The sequence below is a fragment of the Pristis pectinata genome, chromosome 2 (assembly GCF_009764475.1).
Source record: "Pristis pectinata isolate sPriPec2 chromosome 2, sPriPec2.1.pri, whole genome shotgun sequence".
Lineage (NCBI taxonomy): Eukaryota > Metazoa > Chordata > Chondrichthyes > Rhinopristiformes > Pristidae > Pristis > Pristis pectinata.
Genome location: NC_067406.1, coordinates 84,254,036 through 84,266,575, shown reverse-complemented (window position 1 = coordinate 84,266,575; position 12,540 = coordinate 84,254,036). Strand labels below are relative to the sequence as shown.

The 12,540-nt window shown below is 42.8% G+C and overlaps 1 protein-coding gene across 1 annotated transcript in view; it reads left to right on the top strand.

Annotated features, from left to right (window-relative positions):
• Positions 1-9,530: 9,530 nt before the first annotated feature.
• The window catches only part of sec31a (SEC31 homolog A, COPII coat complex component), an 83,856-nt gene continuing 80,846 nt past the window's right edge, over positions 9,531-12,540 (top strand). The window contains 1 exon segment of the mRNA XM_052036586.1: positions 9,531-9,728. The gene's annotated coding sequence lies outside the window, so the exon portion shown is untranslated.

Below are 12,540 nucleotides of genomic sequence, written 5' to 3'. Positions count from 1 at the left end.
TCCTTGGAAAAACAAATGCAGTATCCCCACTGACTCCTCATAATCCCTGGCACGTAATCGCTCAAAACGAAGGAATTCACGATGGCAGTGAGAACCTTGAGTCCATGCGTCACAAACTACCCACCACCCCATCTGCGGTAGAGTCTGTAAGTCCCACAATGGCCTCATTCGTTATCTCGGAACCAACAGAACAGGAGTGGAAGCAAATCATCCTCTGTCTCAAGGGATCACCTAAGAAGATTGTAAATAGCTGGAGCACGAGCACCATGCATGAGCATCTGCCCTCTCAAGACGAAAATGACCGATTTACTTCCACTCTCTGTTTTCAGTCTGTTAACCAATCACCAACACACTCCAGTATATACTCCCAATTTCATGTTCTCTAATTGAAAACTAATACCAAATGCTAAAAATCTGAAATATAAACAAAATGTTAGAAATATTCAGCAGGTCAAGCAGTATCTGTGGAGGAAGAATCAAGAGTTAACGTTTCAGGTCAATGGCCAGAACTAGAAATCCAACATGTTTCAAAACAAATAGAGGGGAAGAGGTGGAGAGCGTAAAGGTAATGTCTGCGATGGGGTGGAGACCAAGAGAGATTGAATGGCACAAAGTTATGGTGCCAGCTCTGGAAGAGATACAAACAGAGGGAGATGTCAGAGGACACAGTAGGGAGAAAGATAAATGTTAGAACAGTGGGATATGAAACACCAAATTAAAAGAGAATGTTAGAAATACCTAGCAGGTCACCTGCACTTCTGCTCTCATCCCCTCCCTTCCCACCCAGAGAAAGGACAGGGCACCCCTTGTCCCTATACTTTCACCCTACCAGTCTCCACATTTAGCAGATCACCCTTCATAATTTCTTCCTTCAATGCAATGCCTCATCAGACACATCTTCCCCTCTCTCAATTTCAGCATCCCAAAGGGACCATTCCCTCTGTCACCCCGTTTTGCTCTTCCACCTCTACCAATAGCCACTCCCCCTCTCACAGCTACTTCCCATGCAACACTGCCCTTTTACCTCTTTCCTTCCAACCGTCCAGGCATCCACACATTCCTTCAGGGCGAAGCAGTGTTTCACTTGCAAATTTTCCAAACAAGTGCCTTTGACATTGGAGAAGGTTGGGTAACTGCTTTGCAAAACACCTCAGTTCAGATTGCAAGGGCGACTCTGAGATTCCTGCTGCCTATCACTTTAAATCTCCATCCCACTCCTACCGCAACCCCTCTGTCTTTGGCCTTTTACACTGTACCAACAAGGCCCAACTTTAGCTTGAGGAACAGCATCTCATCTTCCAACTGGGCACAGTGGAGCCTCAGGACTCAACACTGAATTCAACAATTTCAGATCAGGAGATTCCCCAATCTGTGTCAGAACTGGCTGGTTCTAATGAAAGCTCAACAACCCGTAACATTAACTAATTTTGTTTCTCTTTTCACTGGTGCTGTTCTGACCTTCTGGGCATTTCCAGCACTCTCTTTTAGATTTCCAGTAACCCCAGTGTTTTATATGCCACAGATCCAGTTTCATTCTCTTTACTTTCATTTGTCATTTCCTTCTACTTAGATCTCCTGCAGGTGGATCAGCTGTGACTAACAAGGCTTCACCATCCTTTCTCAGCCAGCATCAACACTTTTTGTTTCATTCCACTGTTTGTCTTCAACCTGTTGCAGGTTCTTCTCTCCGTCACTCCTGCTCGAATGCAATTTAAAGCATGTTTGATTTCTGCTTGATCTGAGGTTCAATGAAAGGGCATCAACTTGAAACATTAACCCCTTAGTGTAGTTGTGGCAAATGAATTAAAGGGCAGTTGATAGACAAGTATGAGAGAATAAGTTGCAGGACCACAGGGTAATAAAGAGAGGGGGAATGGTACAGATGGGATTGCTTCAATGGGAGTCAGCATGGAGACGATGGGCCAAATGGCTTCCTTCTGTGCTGTCAAAAGAATGTGAAAAAAAGAGTTAATTTTTAAATGACCATCTATTACCTTGACTTGCCTTTAAAGGATATTTCCTTAAGTGTTCTTTTTCTGCACTGTTTGTGAGAGCAGGTACAGTGTGTTGTTCATCTATCATGTATGGTACATCAGGTTTCAGGTAGAAGGAATATGTAGTCTATTTATACACTTACTATAAATTATGCATTCTACCCCCTCTCACATATTGCTCTCCACCCCTCTAAACAATTTTGCCTTCAGAAATTTCCCAATGCAATGTTGTTACTTTGCCCAAGCTGGCTACCTGCATCCCCTGGGTGTTATTTATGGAGCCCATAACCTCTTCTGATGCAGAGGTTATCATAAATACAGCACCTTTGAACAAATTATCAAATTTACACCCTACTTAAGAGGCGAGTTTGGTGAAGAAGGGGAAGGAGATGTTGTCAATCGTCTTCAATACTTGTAGCGGTTTGTATATGTCAAGTATTTAAAAATCTTGAGCAGGATTTTAAGGTTCAAAGCATGTTGGTGTGATTAATTATAAAAAAATAAAAGATGAGAAAGTGAAATAGAAATAATCTGGACTAAGTTATAGCAAAGTAGGCTGAGTATCTCAACTCTGGACAACATGACCATCTGGAGTGAATGTTTCTCACAGTCACTGTGCTGCATGGGAAACTTTCTACCACAAAGAGCATCTAGATAGTTCTTTCAGGTTCAGTCTTGTGGATCTTGTAGGATCAGAAAAGAATTAGTGTAACTAATAGTGTACAGAGTAAGGAAAGCCCAAGTGAGATGGAAGATGAGATCCATAGAAACTGCCACTATCCATTGGGGAGAAAGTGCTCGCTTTTGTGTGGCTATGGGTAAAGACTTCTGAAAGGATAGCCAGAGTGCTGCCCACAAAAACTTGGAGCAAGAGATTGTCGGATTACGGAGATTGGGAAGCTCTATGTCAAAGTTGGAGGGAAAAGAAATTACGTTTTGTAAGCAGTATCGAGAGTTTCACATGTTACGCTGGCTCGAAGGAATGACAGGGAGAGAGGGGGAGGATGCAGCCATGGTGGTCCAGGTTTGGGGAAGACATAGAGAAAAGAAAGTATTCCTTATTCTAAAGTAAATGAAAACAAAGTCAGTGGATGAATAGTCGGAACAAATACTTTAGGAAGAATCATGAAAACTAAATACTGTAAAGTAATTAAACCAGCAAATAAATAAGAAATCTCAGTAACACAGCAGAGCAAAATGAGTCTTTGGCCTAAATTAGTGTCATTTATGCAAATGTATGCAGCAAGAGAACCAAATGAATGATTTGCAGGTGTAAACTCACCTTGTTAATTATGATTGGGTAGCCATTGCTGAGATATGGATGAGATGTGTCTTGCCAGGACTGGGAACAATTTACATCATGTTATAAAGCCAATGTGAAAGATATGGAAAATATTAGAGGGGGGTAAGGAGCCTGGCTGATTGGGGATGATATCTCTTCATTAATAGGAGAGAATATTATGACAGACCAGCAGGCAGTGGAGACCTTAGGGATCAAATTAAAAACAAATTTATGACTCTGTTGGGAGTTTTCTATAAGCCTCCTGGTGGCAGCTGTGAAGTGGCAGAATGCATGAATTAGACAAGCATGCACCAAAGGCCAGGGGATTTGGGGGATTTAAACTTTTACGTAGATTTGGATAGGCATATTCATTCATGCCTGAAATGGTAGTGAATTTCTGGATTGCGTCAGGATAGTTTTCAGCAACAGTATGTTCTAGAATCAAAAATGAACCAAGTCACATCATATTTAATGATGTAATGAGCCAAATTTATCTAACAACCTAACCAATCACATCTAATAGCAACTTTAGTATAGTTGTTGAAATGGGAAAAATTGCAGGTGGATAAAGTTGACTTCCATGCAATGAGAGAGATTGTCCCAAATTATTGAGTCATATAAGCACAGAAATAGGTTCTCCGTGTGAACATCAAGCATTCTAATCCCATTCTTGTAATCCTGTAATCTGCTACAGAGAAAACTGATGGCAGAATAATGGGATGCCTTCAATGAAGAGTTTAATATAACACAGACCAGGTTATACAGCTAAGGGTCATTATATTGTTTCCAAACAAAAAAGTCATAGATGACTGTTACGTATGGCACACTCTATGCAAAAGATGCATTTCACTCTGTGTTTCGACGTGCATGTGACTAATAAAGACATCTTATCTGATCTTATCTAGTGTGCATGTGTGAGTGGTAGAATCCGGAGGGAGGGATGGGAGTTGATGAGAACATGGGGTGGATAAAATGGGATTAGTGTAGGATTTGTGTAAATGAGTGGTTGATGCACGGCACAGACTTGGTGGGCCGAAGGGCCTGTTTTCATGCTGTACCTTTCTATGGCTTTATGACTATGACCAAAGAGATGGGTGAGACCATAGAGATAAAAATAAAGCAAACAAAAAGACAAGAACTAAAGATAATGTTGACATCTGGGAGAGGAAGCAAGAATAGCAAAAAACTGACAACACAAAGTCATAAAAGTGGAGTATGAAAAGAAACACACAACAAATATCAACACCAACCTTTCCAACTAGATTAAGAAAATGAGGATGATTAGGAGCATATGACCCCTTAAAAATGGATATTGATGATATTGCAAATAAAAATGATGAAATAGTCATTATGATAAATAATTACTCTGTTTCACTATGACTGTGGAGAAAAGGATACCACGCCAGGCATCCTTAGGACACTAACACTGAATTGGGACATGGCCCTGCCAATATCAATGAAATCTGCATTGAAGAAATGGCTCTGAAGGGTGACTGAACCCCAGAACCACTTTGCCTTCGTTCTAGGATATTAAAGAAAGTCAGTGAGAAGGTTGCAGACGCCCTAACTGTAACCTTTAACATTTTGGAACAGTTCCTTTTGGTTGAAAAATAGCAGATGTCATTCCACTTTTTTTTAAATAGTGAGGGAATGAACCCAAAAAAAATTACAGACTAGTTATCCTAACATTCGTCCTTGGGGAAATTACAAGAGCCTATAACTGTGCCTGCAAAGTGCCTGCAAATGTGAATTTTTAGTTGAGCAGCTGGGAATTTGAAAAGAGAAGGTCATAGTGATAGAGACAAAGAGCTATACAGCACGGAAACAGGCACTTTGGCCCATATTGTCCATGCTGACTGAGATGTCTATCTACTCTAATCCCATTTTCCTGCATGTGGCCCATTTCCCTCTATCCCTTTCCTATCCATGTACCTGTCCAAATGCTTTTTAAGTGCTGTGATTGTAATTTTCTTGCTCCAAGAAAACCAAACACCCTCTTGTGTGAAAACTTGTCCCTCAGATCTCCATTAAATATTTCCCCTCTCACCTTAAACCTGCATCCTCTAGTGTTAGACTCCCCTACCCCTGGAAAAAGATTGAGATTATTTACTCTATGCCCATTCATAATTTTATAAACCCATATAAGGTCAAACCTTAGCCTCCTGTGCTCCAGTAAGAACAATCCCAGCCTATCCAATCTCTCCTTGTAACTAAAGCCCTCCATTCAAGGTAATATCCTTGTGAATCTCTTCTGCACTCTTCTTAGCACTACCGCATCTTTTCTATAGTGTTGATCCGAATGAACTCAGTATTCCAAGTGTGGTCTAACCAATGCCTTGTACAGCAGCAACACAATGCCCCAACTCTTACCAATACACAAAAAGTGCTGGAGGAACTCAGCAGGTGAGGCAGCATCTGTGAAGGGAAATAAACAGTCGACATTTCTGGCCAAGACCCTTCATCAGGACTGGAATGGAAGAGGGCAGAAGCCAGAAGCCAATTCTTACACTCAGTTCCCCTGCCTATGAAGTCAAGTGAGCTAAATGCCTTCTTCACTACTCTATCCACCTGTGTTGCCTCTTTTGGGGAGCTATGAGCTTGCACTTCCAGGTCCCTCTGATGAAGTGTGAATTTCAGTATCGTCATACCTATTTTAAACCTTAAAAGCATAGACGTGTGAGGTCCATGTAAATACATTGTTAAAATGTCATGAACTGGGAAAGCTGATAATCAAAAAGGCCCGTGGAATATTACTATTTACAGCTATATGATTAGAATAAAAAAGACAGAAATAATATTACAGTTATACAAAGCCCTGGCTGGACCATATCTGAACTAATGGAAGCAGTTGTGGGAGTACAGTGATTTACCAGGATATTGCCTGGATGCCAAGGTTAAATTATGAGGTGAGACAACACGAACTTGGGTTGTATTCCATTGAATTTAGAAGGTTACAGGGTGATTGATCAAAGGTTTCAATATATAAAATGGAGCCTGACAGGATAGGTAGAGAGAAATGAAAGTTGTAATTTGGTAAGCCCAGAACTGGGGCGGATAAAGAATGGAAAATTAGAGTCAGATCGTTCTGCTGACAAGTTAAAAAAACATTTCCAAATTTTGACCTTCCCTTGCAAGCACTTTGTACTGCAAATGGTAGTTGATGCTATATTTGAGAGTGCAGATTTCTTTTAACCCATGACATTGAGGAACAAAATCAGATATTCTGAATTGGGTCACAGATCAGCTATGGGAACAGACAACATCCTAGGTGATGATCTGAAGGCTTGCGCTCCAGAACCAGCTGCAACTTTAGCCGAGCTGTTCGTCTAACACTGACATTTACATGATAATGTGAAATGTGGCCTTGTATGTCCCATTCCCAAAAACCTGGACAAATCTAGTCTTGCTAAATGCTGCCCAATCATTCCACTCTCAATCATCAGTTACACGATGAAGGCTGTCATCAACAGTGCTATCAAGTAGGACTTACTCACCAATAACCGATACACTGATGCCCTGCAAGGATCCTTAGACTCCAGATTTCATCACAGCTTGGTTCAAACATGGACTAAATAGCATGATTCCAGAGGGGAGGGGAAAGTGATTGCCCTTGAATATAAAGGTAGCATTTGACCAAGTGTGGTATTAAGGAGTCCTGACAAAACTGAAGTCCAAAGGCATTAATGGGAAAACATTCCTGTGGTTGAAGTGATTCTTCACACATAGGAAGATGGTTGTGGTTGTTGAAGGTCAATTATTCCAGTCCTGGGACCTTGCTACAGAAGTCTCTCAGGGACTGCTTCATCAATGACCTTCCTTCCATCATAAGGTCAGAAATGAGGATGTTCACTGATAATTGCACAATTTGCAATTCCTTTCACAATTCCTCTTTAAATGAAGCAGCCCAAGCCTGCATGCAGCAAGGCCCAGACAACATTTCAGCATTGTTCCGTTTTACTACCCACTGAGTTCCTCCAGCTCAGGTTGTGTGTTGCTCTAGATTCCAGCATCTGCAGTCTCTTGTGTCTCCATTTCCGCATTGCTGACGTGTGTCAAGTAATATTTGCACATCATGTGCAAGGTATCTTCTGCAACAAGAGAGAGTCCAATCACAATTCTTCAATGGATTCACCATCCCCAGGTCCCCCACCAACATCATCCTGGGGAAAAGGGGTCACCATTGATCAGAAACTCAACTGGACTAGGAACATAAGCACCATGGCTACAAAAGCACGTCAAAAGCTGGGTATCCCGTGGTGAATGACTTGGCTCCTGACAGCCCAAAGCCTTTCCATCATCTACAAGGCATTAGCCAGGAATGTGATGGAATATTCTCGACTTGCCTGGATGAATGTAGCTTCAACGACTCTCAAGAAGTTTGACACCATCCAGGAAAAAGCAGCCCATCCATCATCCTAAATATTCATTCCTTACTCCATCGGCACACTGTTACTGCACAGTATATCATTCACAAAATTCACTGCAGTTACTCCAACAGCACCTCCCATACCTGTGACCTCTACCACCAATGACAAGGGCAACGGGCACATGGGAACACTGCCACCTGCAGGTTGCTTTCCAAGTTGCACACGATCCTGACTTGGAAATATATCGCTGTTCCTGCACAAGTTGCTCGATCTAAATCTACCCAGACAGCACTGCAGGCATAACCTCACTAGGACTGTAGCAGTTCAAGGTCGTGGCTCACCACTCCCTTCTCAGGAACAGATGAGGACAGACAATGAGAGTAATGAAGTCAAGATTCCAAAACAGTGAACACATTCTGTTGGGTTCTGTTCCTGGGTTTTACATTCTCCAACATAAGTGAATGTGACCTGTCCCTTTGGTTCTTATGTGATTATGACTGTGGAGTCGGACAAATCCTACAGTTCAAGTCGAGCTGTAATGTTTATGCCAGGGACATGATGGCTATGCATCAATATGATATATTCTTTTTCAAAACCAACACAAAATACTGGGACAAACTAGCATGAGAAAAGAGAAACTTCCCTTACTATCAATATATTCAAACATTAACAACAACACTCACAATTCAACAGTGTAAACTATGGATAGTAAACCTCTGATAATCTGCACACTCAGGTGATTTGGTGATGTCAGACTAACAGATCTTCCAGTAACACACAAAGCATTGAAGGAACTCAGCAGGTCAAGCAGCATCTATTTGATTCGGCAGATCAAATAGTCTGGCAGATTTTCCAAACTATTGGATGTCATTAATACCCCAATACACTTTTATTTCACCTTTTTTTAGATATTACACAGTATTACAATAAATTTTCAGTCAGCCTGGTAAACTTAAAGGGTGCAGGGGAAAGGTGGACCCGGTCATTTGAAAGGGAATGTATGAAATGGAGCCCTGGTCAATTTAAAGGGAACAAATAAAACTGGGGCCCAAGTGAGTTGAAGGGGAGCACAGAAACTGGGCCCTGGTGAGTTGAAATGGAGTATGGGAACCAGGGCTCTGATGAGTTAAAAGGGAGTGCAGGAAACATCACCTGGTGAGCCAGATGCCAAACCATCGGAATTTCTGAATAGTCGGACAGCAGATTATTGGAGTTTTACTGCACAGCTCTGCTTAAGAAGCCATTTTTAACTGTTGTGTGCTCATCCACTAGAGGGTGTTGCTGAAAAGAAAAATTCATAACAACAGGATCTTCAAATGCCCTGGGCAATCACAGCACAGGATTATCATACTTATGTAACCACTCAATCAGGCCCATTGGTAATATATAACATAAATTGGTACCACTGCATGATTGCTCCAATGCAGCTTTGATTATTGCTCAGTATCACTGAATGATTGTTCCAATAGAGTTTTGATCACAGATGACATTGCACGTCTCTGATTGTTCTCTGTATTGTGGTCAGTTGCACCCACTACATTACTCAGACTTCCCCCCCCCCCCCCCCACCTACCTACCTACCTACCTACCTTCCCCCTCTCACCTGGACTCACCTATCGCCCCGCCAGCTCGTGTTCCTCCCCCTCCCCTTTTATTCTGGCTTCTGCCCTCTTCATTTCCAGTCCTGGTGAAGGGTCTCAGCCCGAAACGTCGACTGTTCCTTTCCCTCCACAGATGCTGCCTGACCTGCTGAGTTCCTCCAGCATTTTGTGTGTATTACTCAGACTCTCCCTCCTTATGATCACTTGCACCCATCGCAGAGCTGGTTGTAGACGGTGGCAGTTTTTGCACTGTTTGGTGGGCGACGCTGCACTGCTAGGCATTACCTGTAGTCTCTCAGCTGCCGGGCGTGCAGTGCAGCGATGCTGGGCGGACTCTGGCAGCTGAGGAAGCGGAAGTGTTGTTGCTCCGGTCCAATCTGCTTTGGCTGCCACGTTGGTGGAGACGTGGACTTGTGTGACCGGCGCCGGAGCGTAGCCTGGCTCAGCCGCGGCACCGACGCGCACTCACGGACAGGAGCCTGAGGTGAGCTGCGGGTCAGGTGCCGACGCCGGGGGAGGTTGGTGTGGGGTGCGCTCTTGCCGAGTCCCTCCTCTTATGTTTGGGCCTCGGCAGCGGGTTGGATCGCACCCAGCTGAGACCGAGGGAGGTGAGCCGCAGCTGCCGGGCCGTGGGCTGCACTGAAGGCACTGCATTGAATTCAGTTGTTCTGTATTGGCCGTGTTCTCCTCGATTCAGCTTTCTCTGCCCTTTAAGTTCTTCGTTACTCCGCTTCCTCGCACCGGATCCAACTCTAGTTGATCTGTAATCCTTCCTCCCGGCTATCCTCAGTCTGTCTCTGGCTGCAGTGTTCTGGTCTGCTTCAGGTGGCTAGCAATCTGTATAAGTACGGTGTTATCAGCGGGTTACTCGCTGTATACAATCTGTCACTGTTACAGTATGTTGCCTGCCTGCAGTGCATATAACCCTCAAATATGTTCCATCTATGTATGGTGCAGGGGGTTCGCTTTTCTGGTTCATTTCCCATCGCTTGGTTCTGGGATGTATGTTGGCCAGACCTCTCCTTTCTGAATGATGCTGTTTATTTCCGACTGGGGAGGCAGCTTGGGCCTTGTTTTAATGCTTGATCTGAAAGACCAAGTCTCTGGTCATGCAGTACTGCACTGAAGTGTCAGTTTGAATTTCATGTGTCAGTCCTGGAGCAAGGGTGTAAAACAACTTCCTTACTCTTGACAAATTAAAAATGCGAGGAATTGGTAGATCAACAGTAGAATTTGCACTGGAGGGCACAAAGTAATTCAATGAAAACTTTTAAAATCAGCATTAATACTTAAGATGTGCTGTCTGCACCAACAAAGGTGGGTGAATCTTAATCCTGATCCCAGTACACTTCTTCACTTGCGCATGTTGTGGCACTGCCTTGCTGGATATCGGCAATGGTAGCTCACTCCCAACTGATGCAGATAGTTGGAGGCATCATGCCCACTTTGAAGATGTTGGCACAACATCTAGACTGACACTGAACGGCAGTGATGAGGGAATGGTATCTTTCTTAAGGTGCCGTTTTGTTTGGATGAGACATTAAGATGGGTTCTTGGGAAGATCCAAAAGATCTTGTGGCACTCCATTTGAAGGGAAGCAGGCAGTTATTCTTTATTGATTTCCTGGCCAAAATATATCCCTCAACAAACATCAGGTTGTCACGTTGGTGCTCTTCTAAGTACCTGTGTAAGTAAGTTGGTTTACTTCATTTGGTTTGCCTCATTTGCATTGATTGATTAGTGCATACAGGCTGTCCCTGGGTTAAGAATGCCTGGCCTGGACACCCCCTATACATGAACGAGGTCCCATAATATTAAATTCAAAAGTCTGACATAGGTACATGTGTTCCTATGAATGGCAGAAATAGTTTCCTCTCTCTCCCTCTCTCTCTCTCCCTCCCTCCCTCCACTTTTAGTAACTTCTTTCTTATCAGTTTAATGTGTTTTAATGCCATTCATTACAATACTATGGAGGTATGGTTTCTGTATCGAGTGATTTTTGTTTTCGTGTATATTCTGACTAATGGACAAGATGAACTTATGGACGTCTGTAACAACGGAACCTGTTCATTACCCCAGGACAGCCTGTAGTGTGTGATGCTAGTCAATGTGCTTTGTGAAGTCATTACTAATGCTTCCTCCTGTCACGGCAAAAGATGCAAGTCTGGGGTTGGGGAGGGTTCAGAATGAGGTTATGTTAGAGCACAATGTATGTTTCGGTGATGACATTATGGAGTGGGGTTACATTTAAGTGCTACTGTACTGTTAAGTTGCACTTCACTTTTCATGTAGTTGGAAGTAATTTACCACAGTAAAATAGGAAAAGTGGGGAGGAGAATATTTCCAGGCTTTCTTCTGTATCTCCCCCCATTAAATTTTGCAATGCTCACAGTGACCTGGTGTGGAATATCTCAAATCTCAGATAAACTATGTAGAGAGAAATTCCTCTCAAAAAGGGAACACAAGAATTCAAGGAAATAGGTGCGGGAGGAGTCACCTGAAGCCTATCTCACCATTCAATGTGATCATGGCTGATCTGTGCTGGCCTCAATTTCTCTCTGTGCCAGTTCCTCATAGCCCTCAATTCCTCAATCTTTCACACATTTATCTATCTCCATCTTAAATATATCTAATGATCTAGCCTCCACTGCCCCGGGGGCAGAGAATTTTGGAGATTCACTACCCTTTTCAGAGAAGAAATATCTATGCACCTCAGTTTTAAGTGACTAGCCCCTTACTTTGTGGCTATGTCCCCTTGTTTATGACTCCCTCACTGATGAAAAGAGAGATTCATGTTCTCTGCATATGCACCCTACCCTGCAACTGCTTCTTTGTTTTTATTTACTTGTCGAAGTATATTGGAGAGCTTGGTTACATGTTTTTCAAAGTAAATGTGGGAGTGCCTTTTCCAGAGTGCTAATGAGACCCTCTATAACCAATTCCAAGCTCTGCTTGCATTCAGTATCCTGTTGAGTGCTTCCAGCATTTTCTGTTTTTGTTTCGGATTTACAGCAGCTGCAGTTTTTTTGCCCCAGTGATAGCAGGTTCTTTTAAAGTTCGGCAAGAACAGCTTCCATTCAATTCTTTTAAATTGCCAGTGGAGTGGATATTTGTAAATCCATTGGAAAACAAAGATTTGGAGCTGAACCTTGATGTTTCCATTTAATGTCACTTTTGTGATTGATTTTGATCAAGTTGTGATTCCATTTCTTCTTAAGTATAGGTGTGCATTGCTGTCACTTACTATGAAGGGCCAGAATGCAATCATACAATAAAACTCTAATAATCTGGCATCC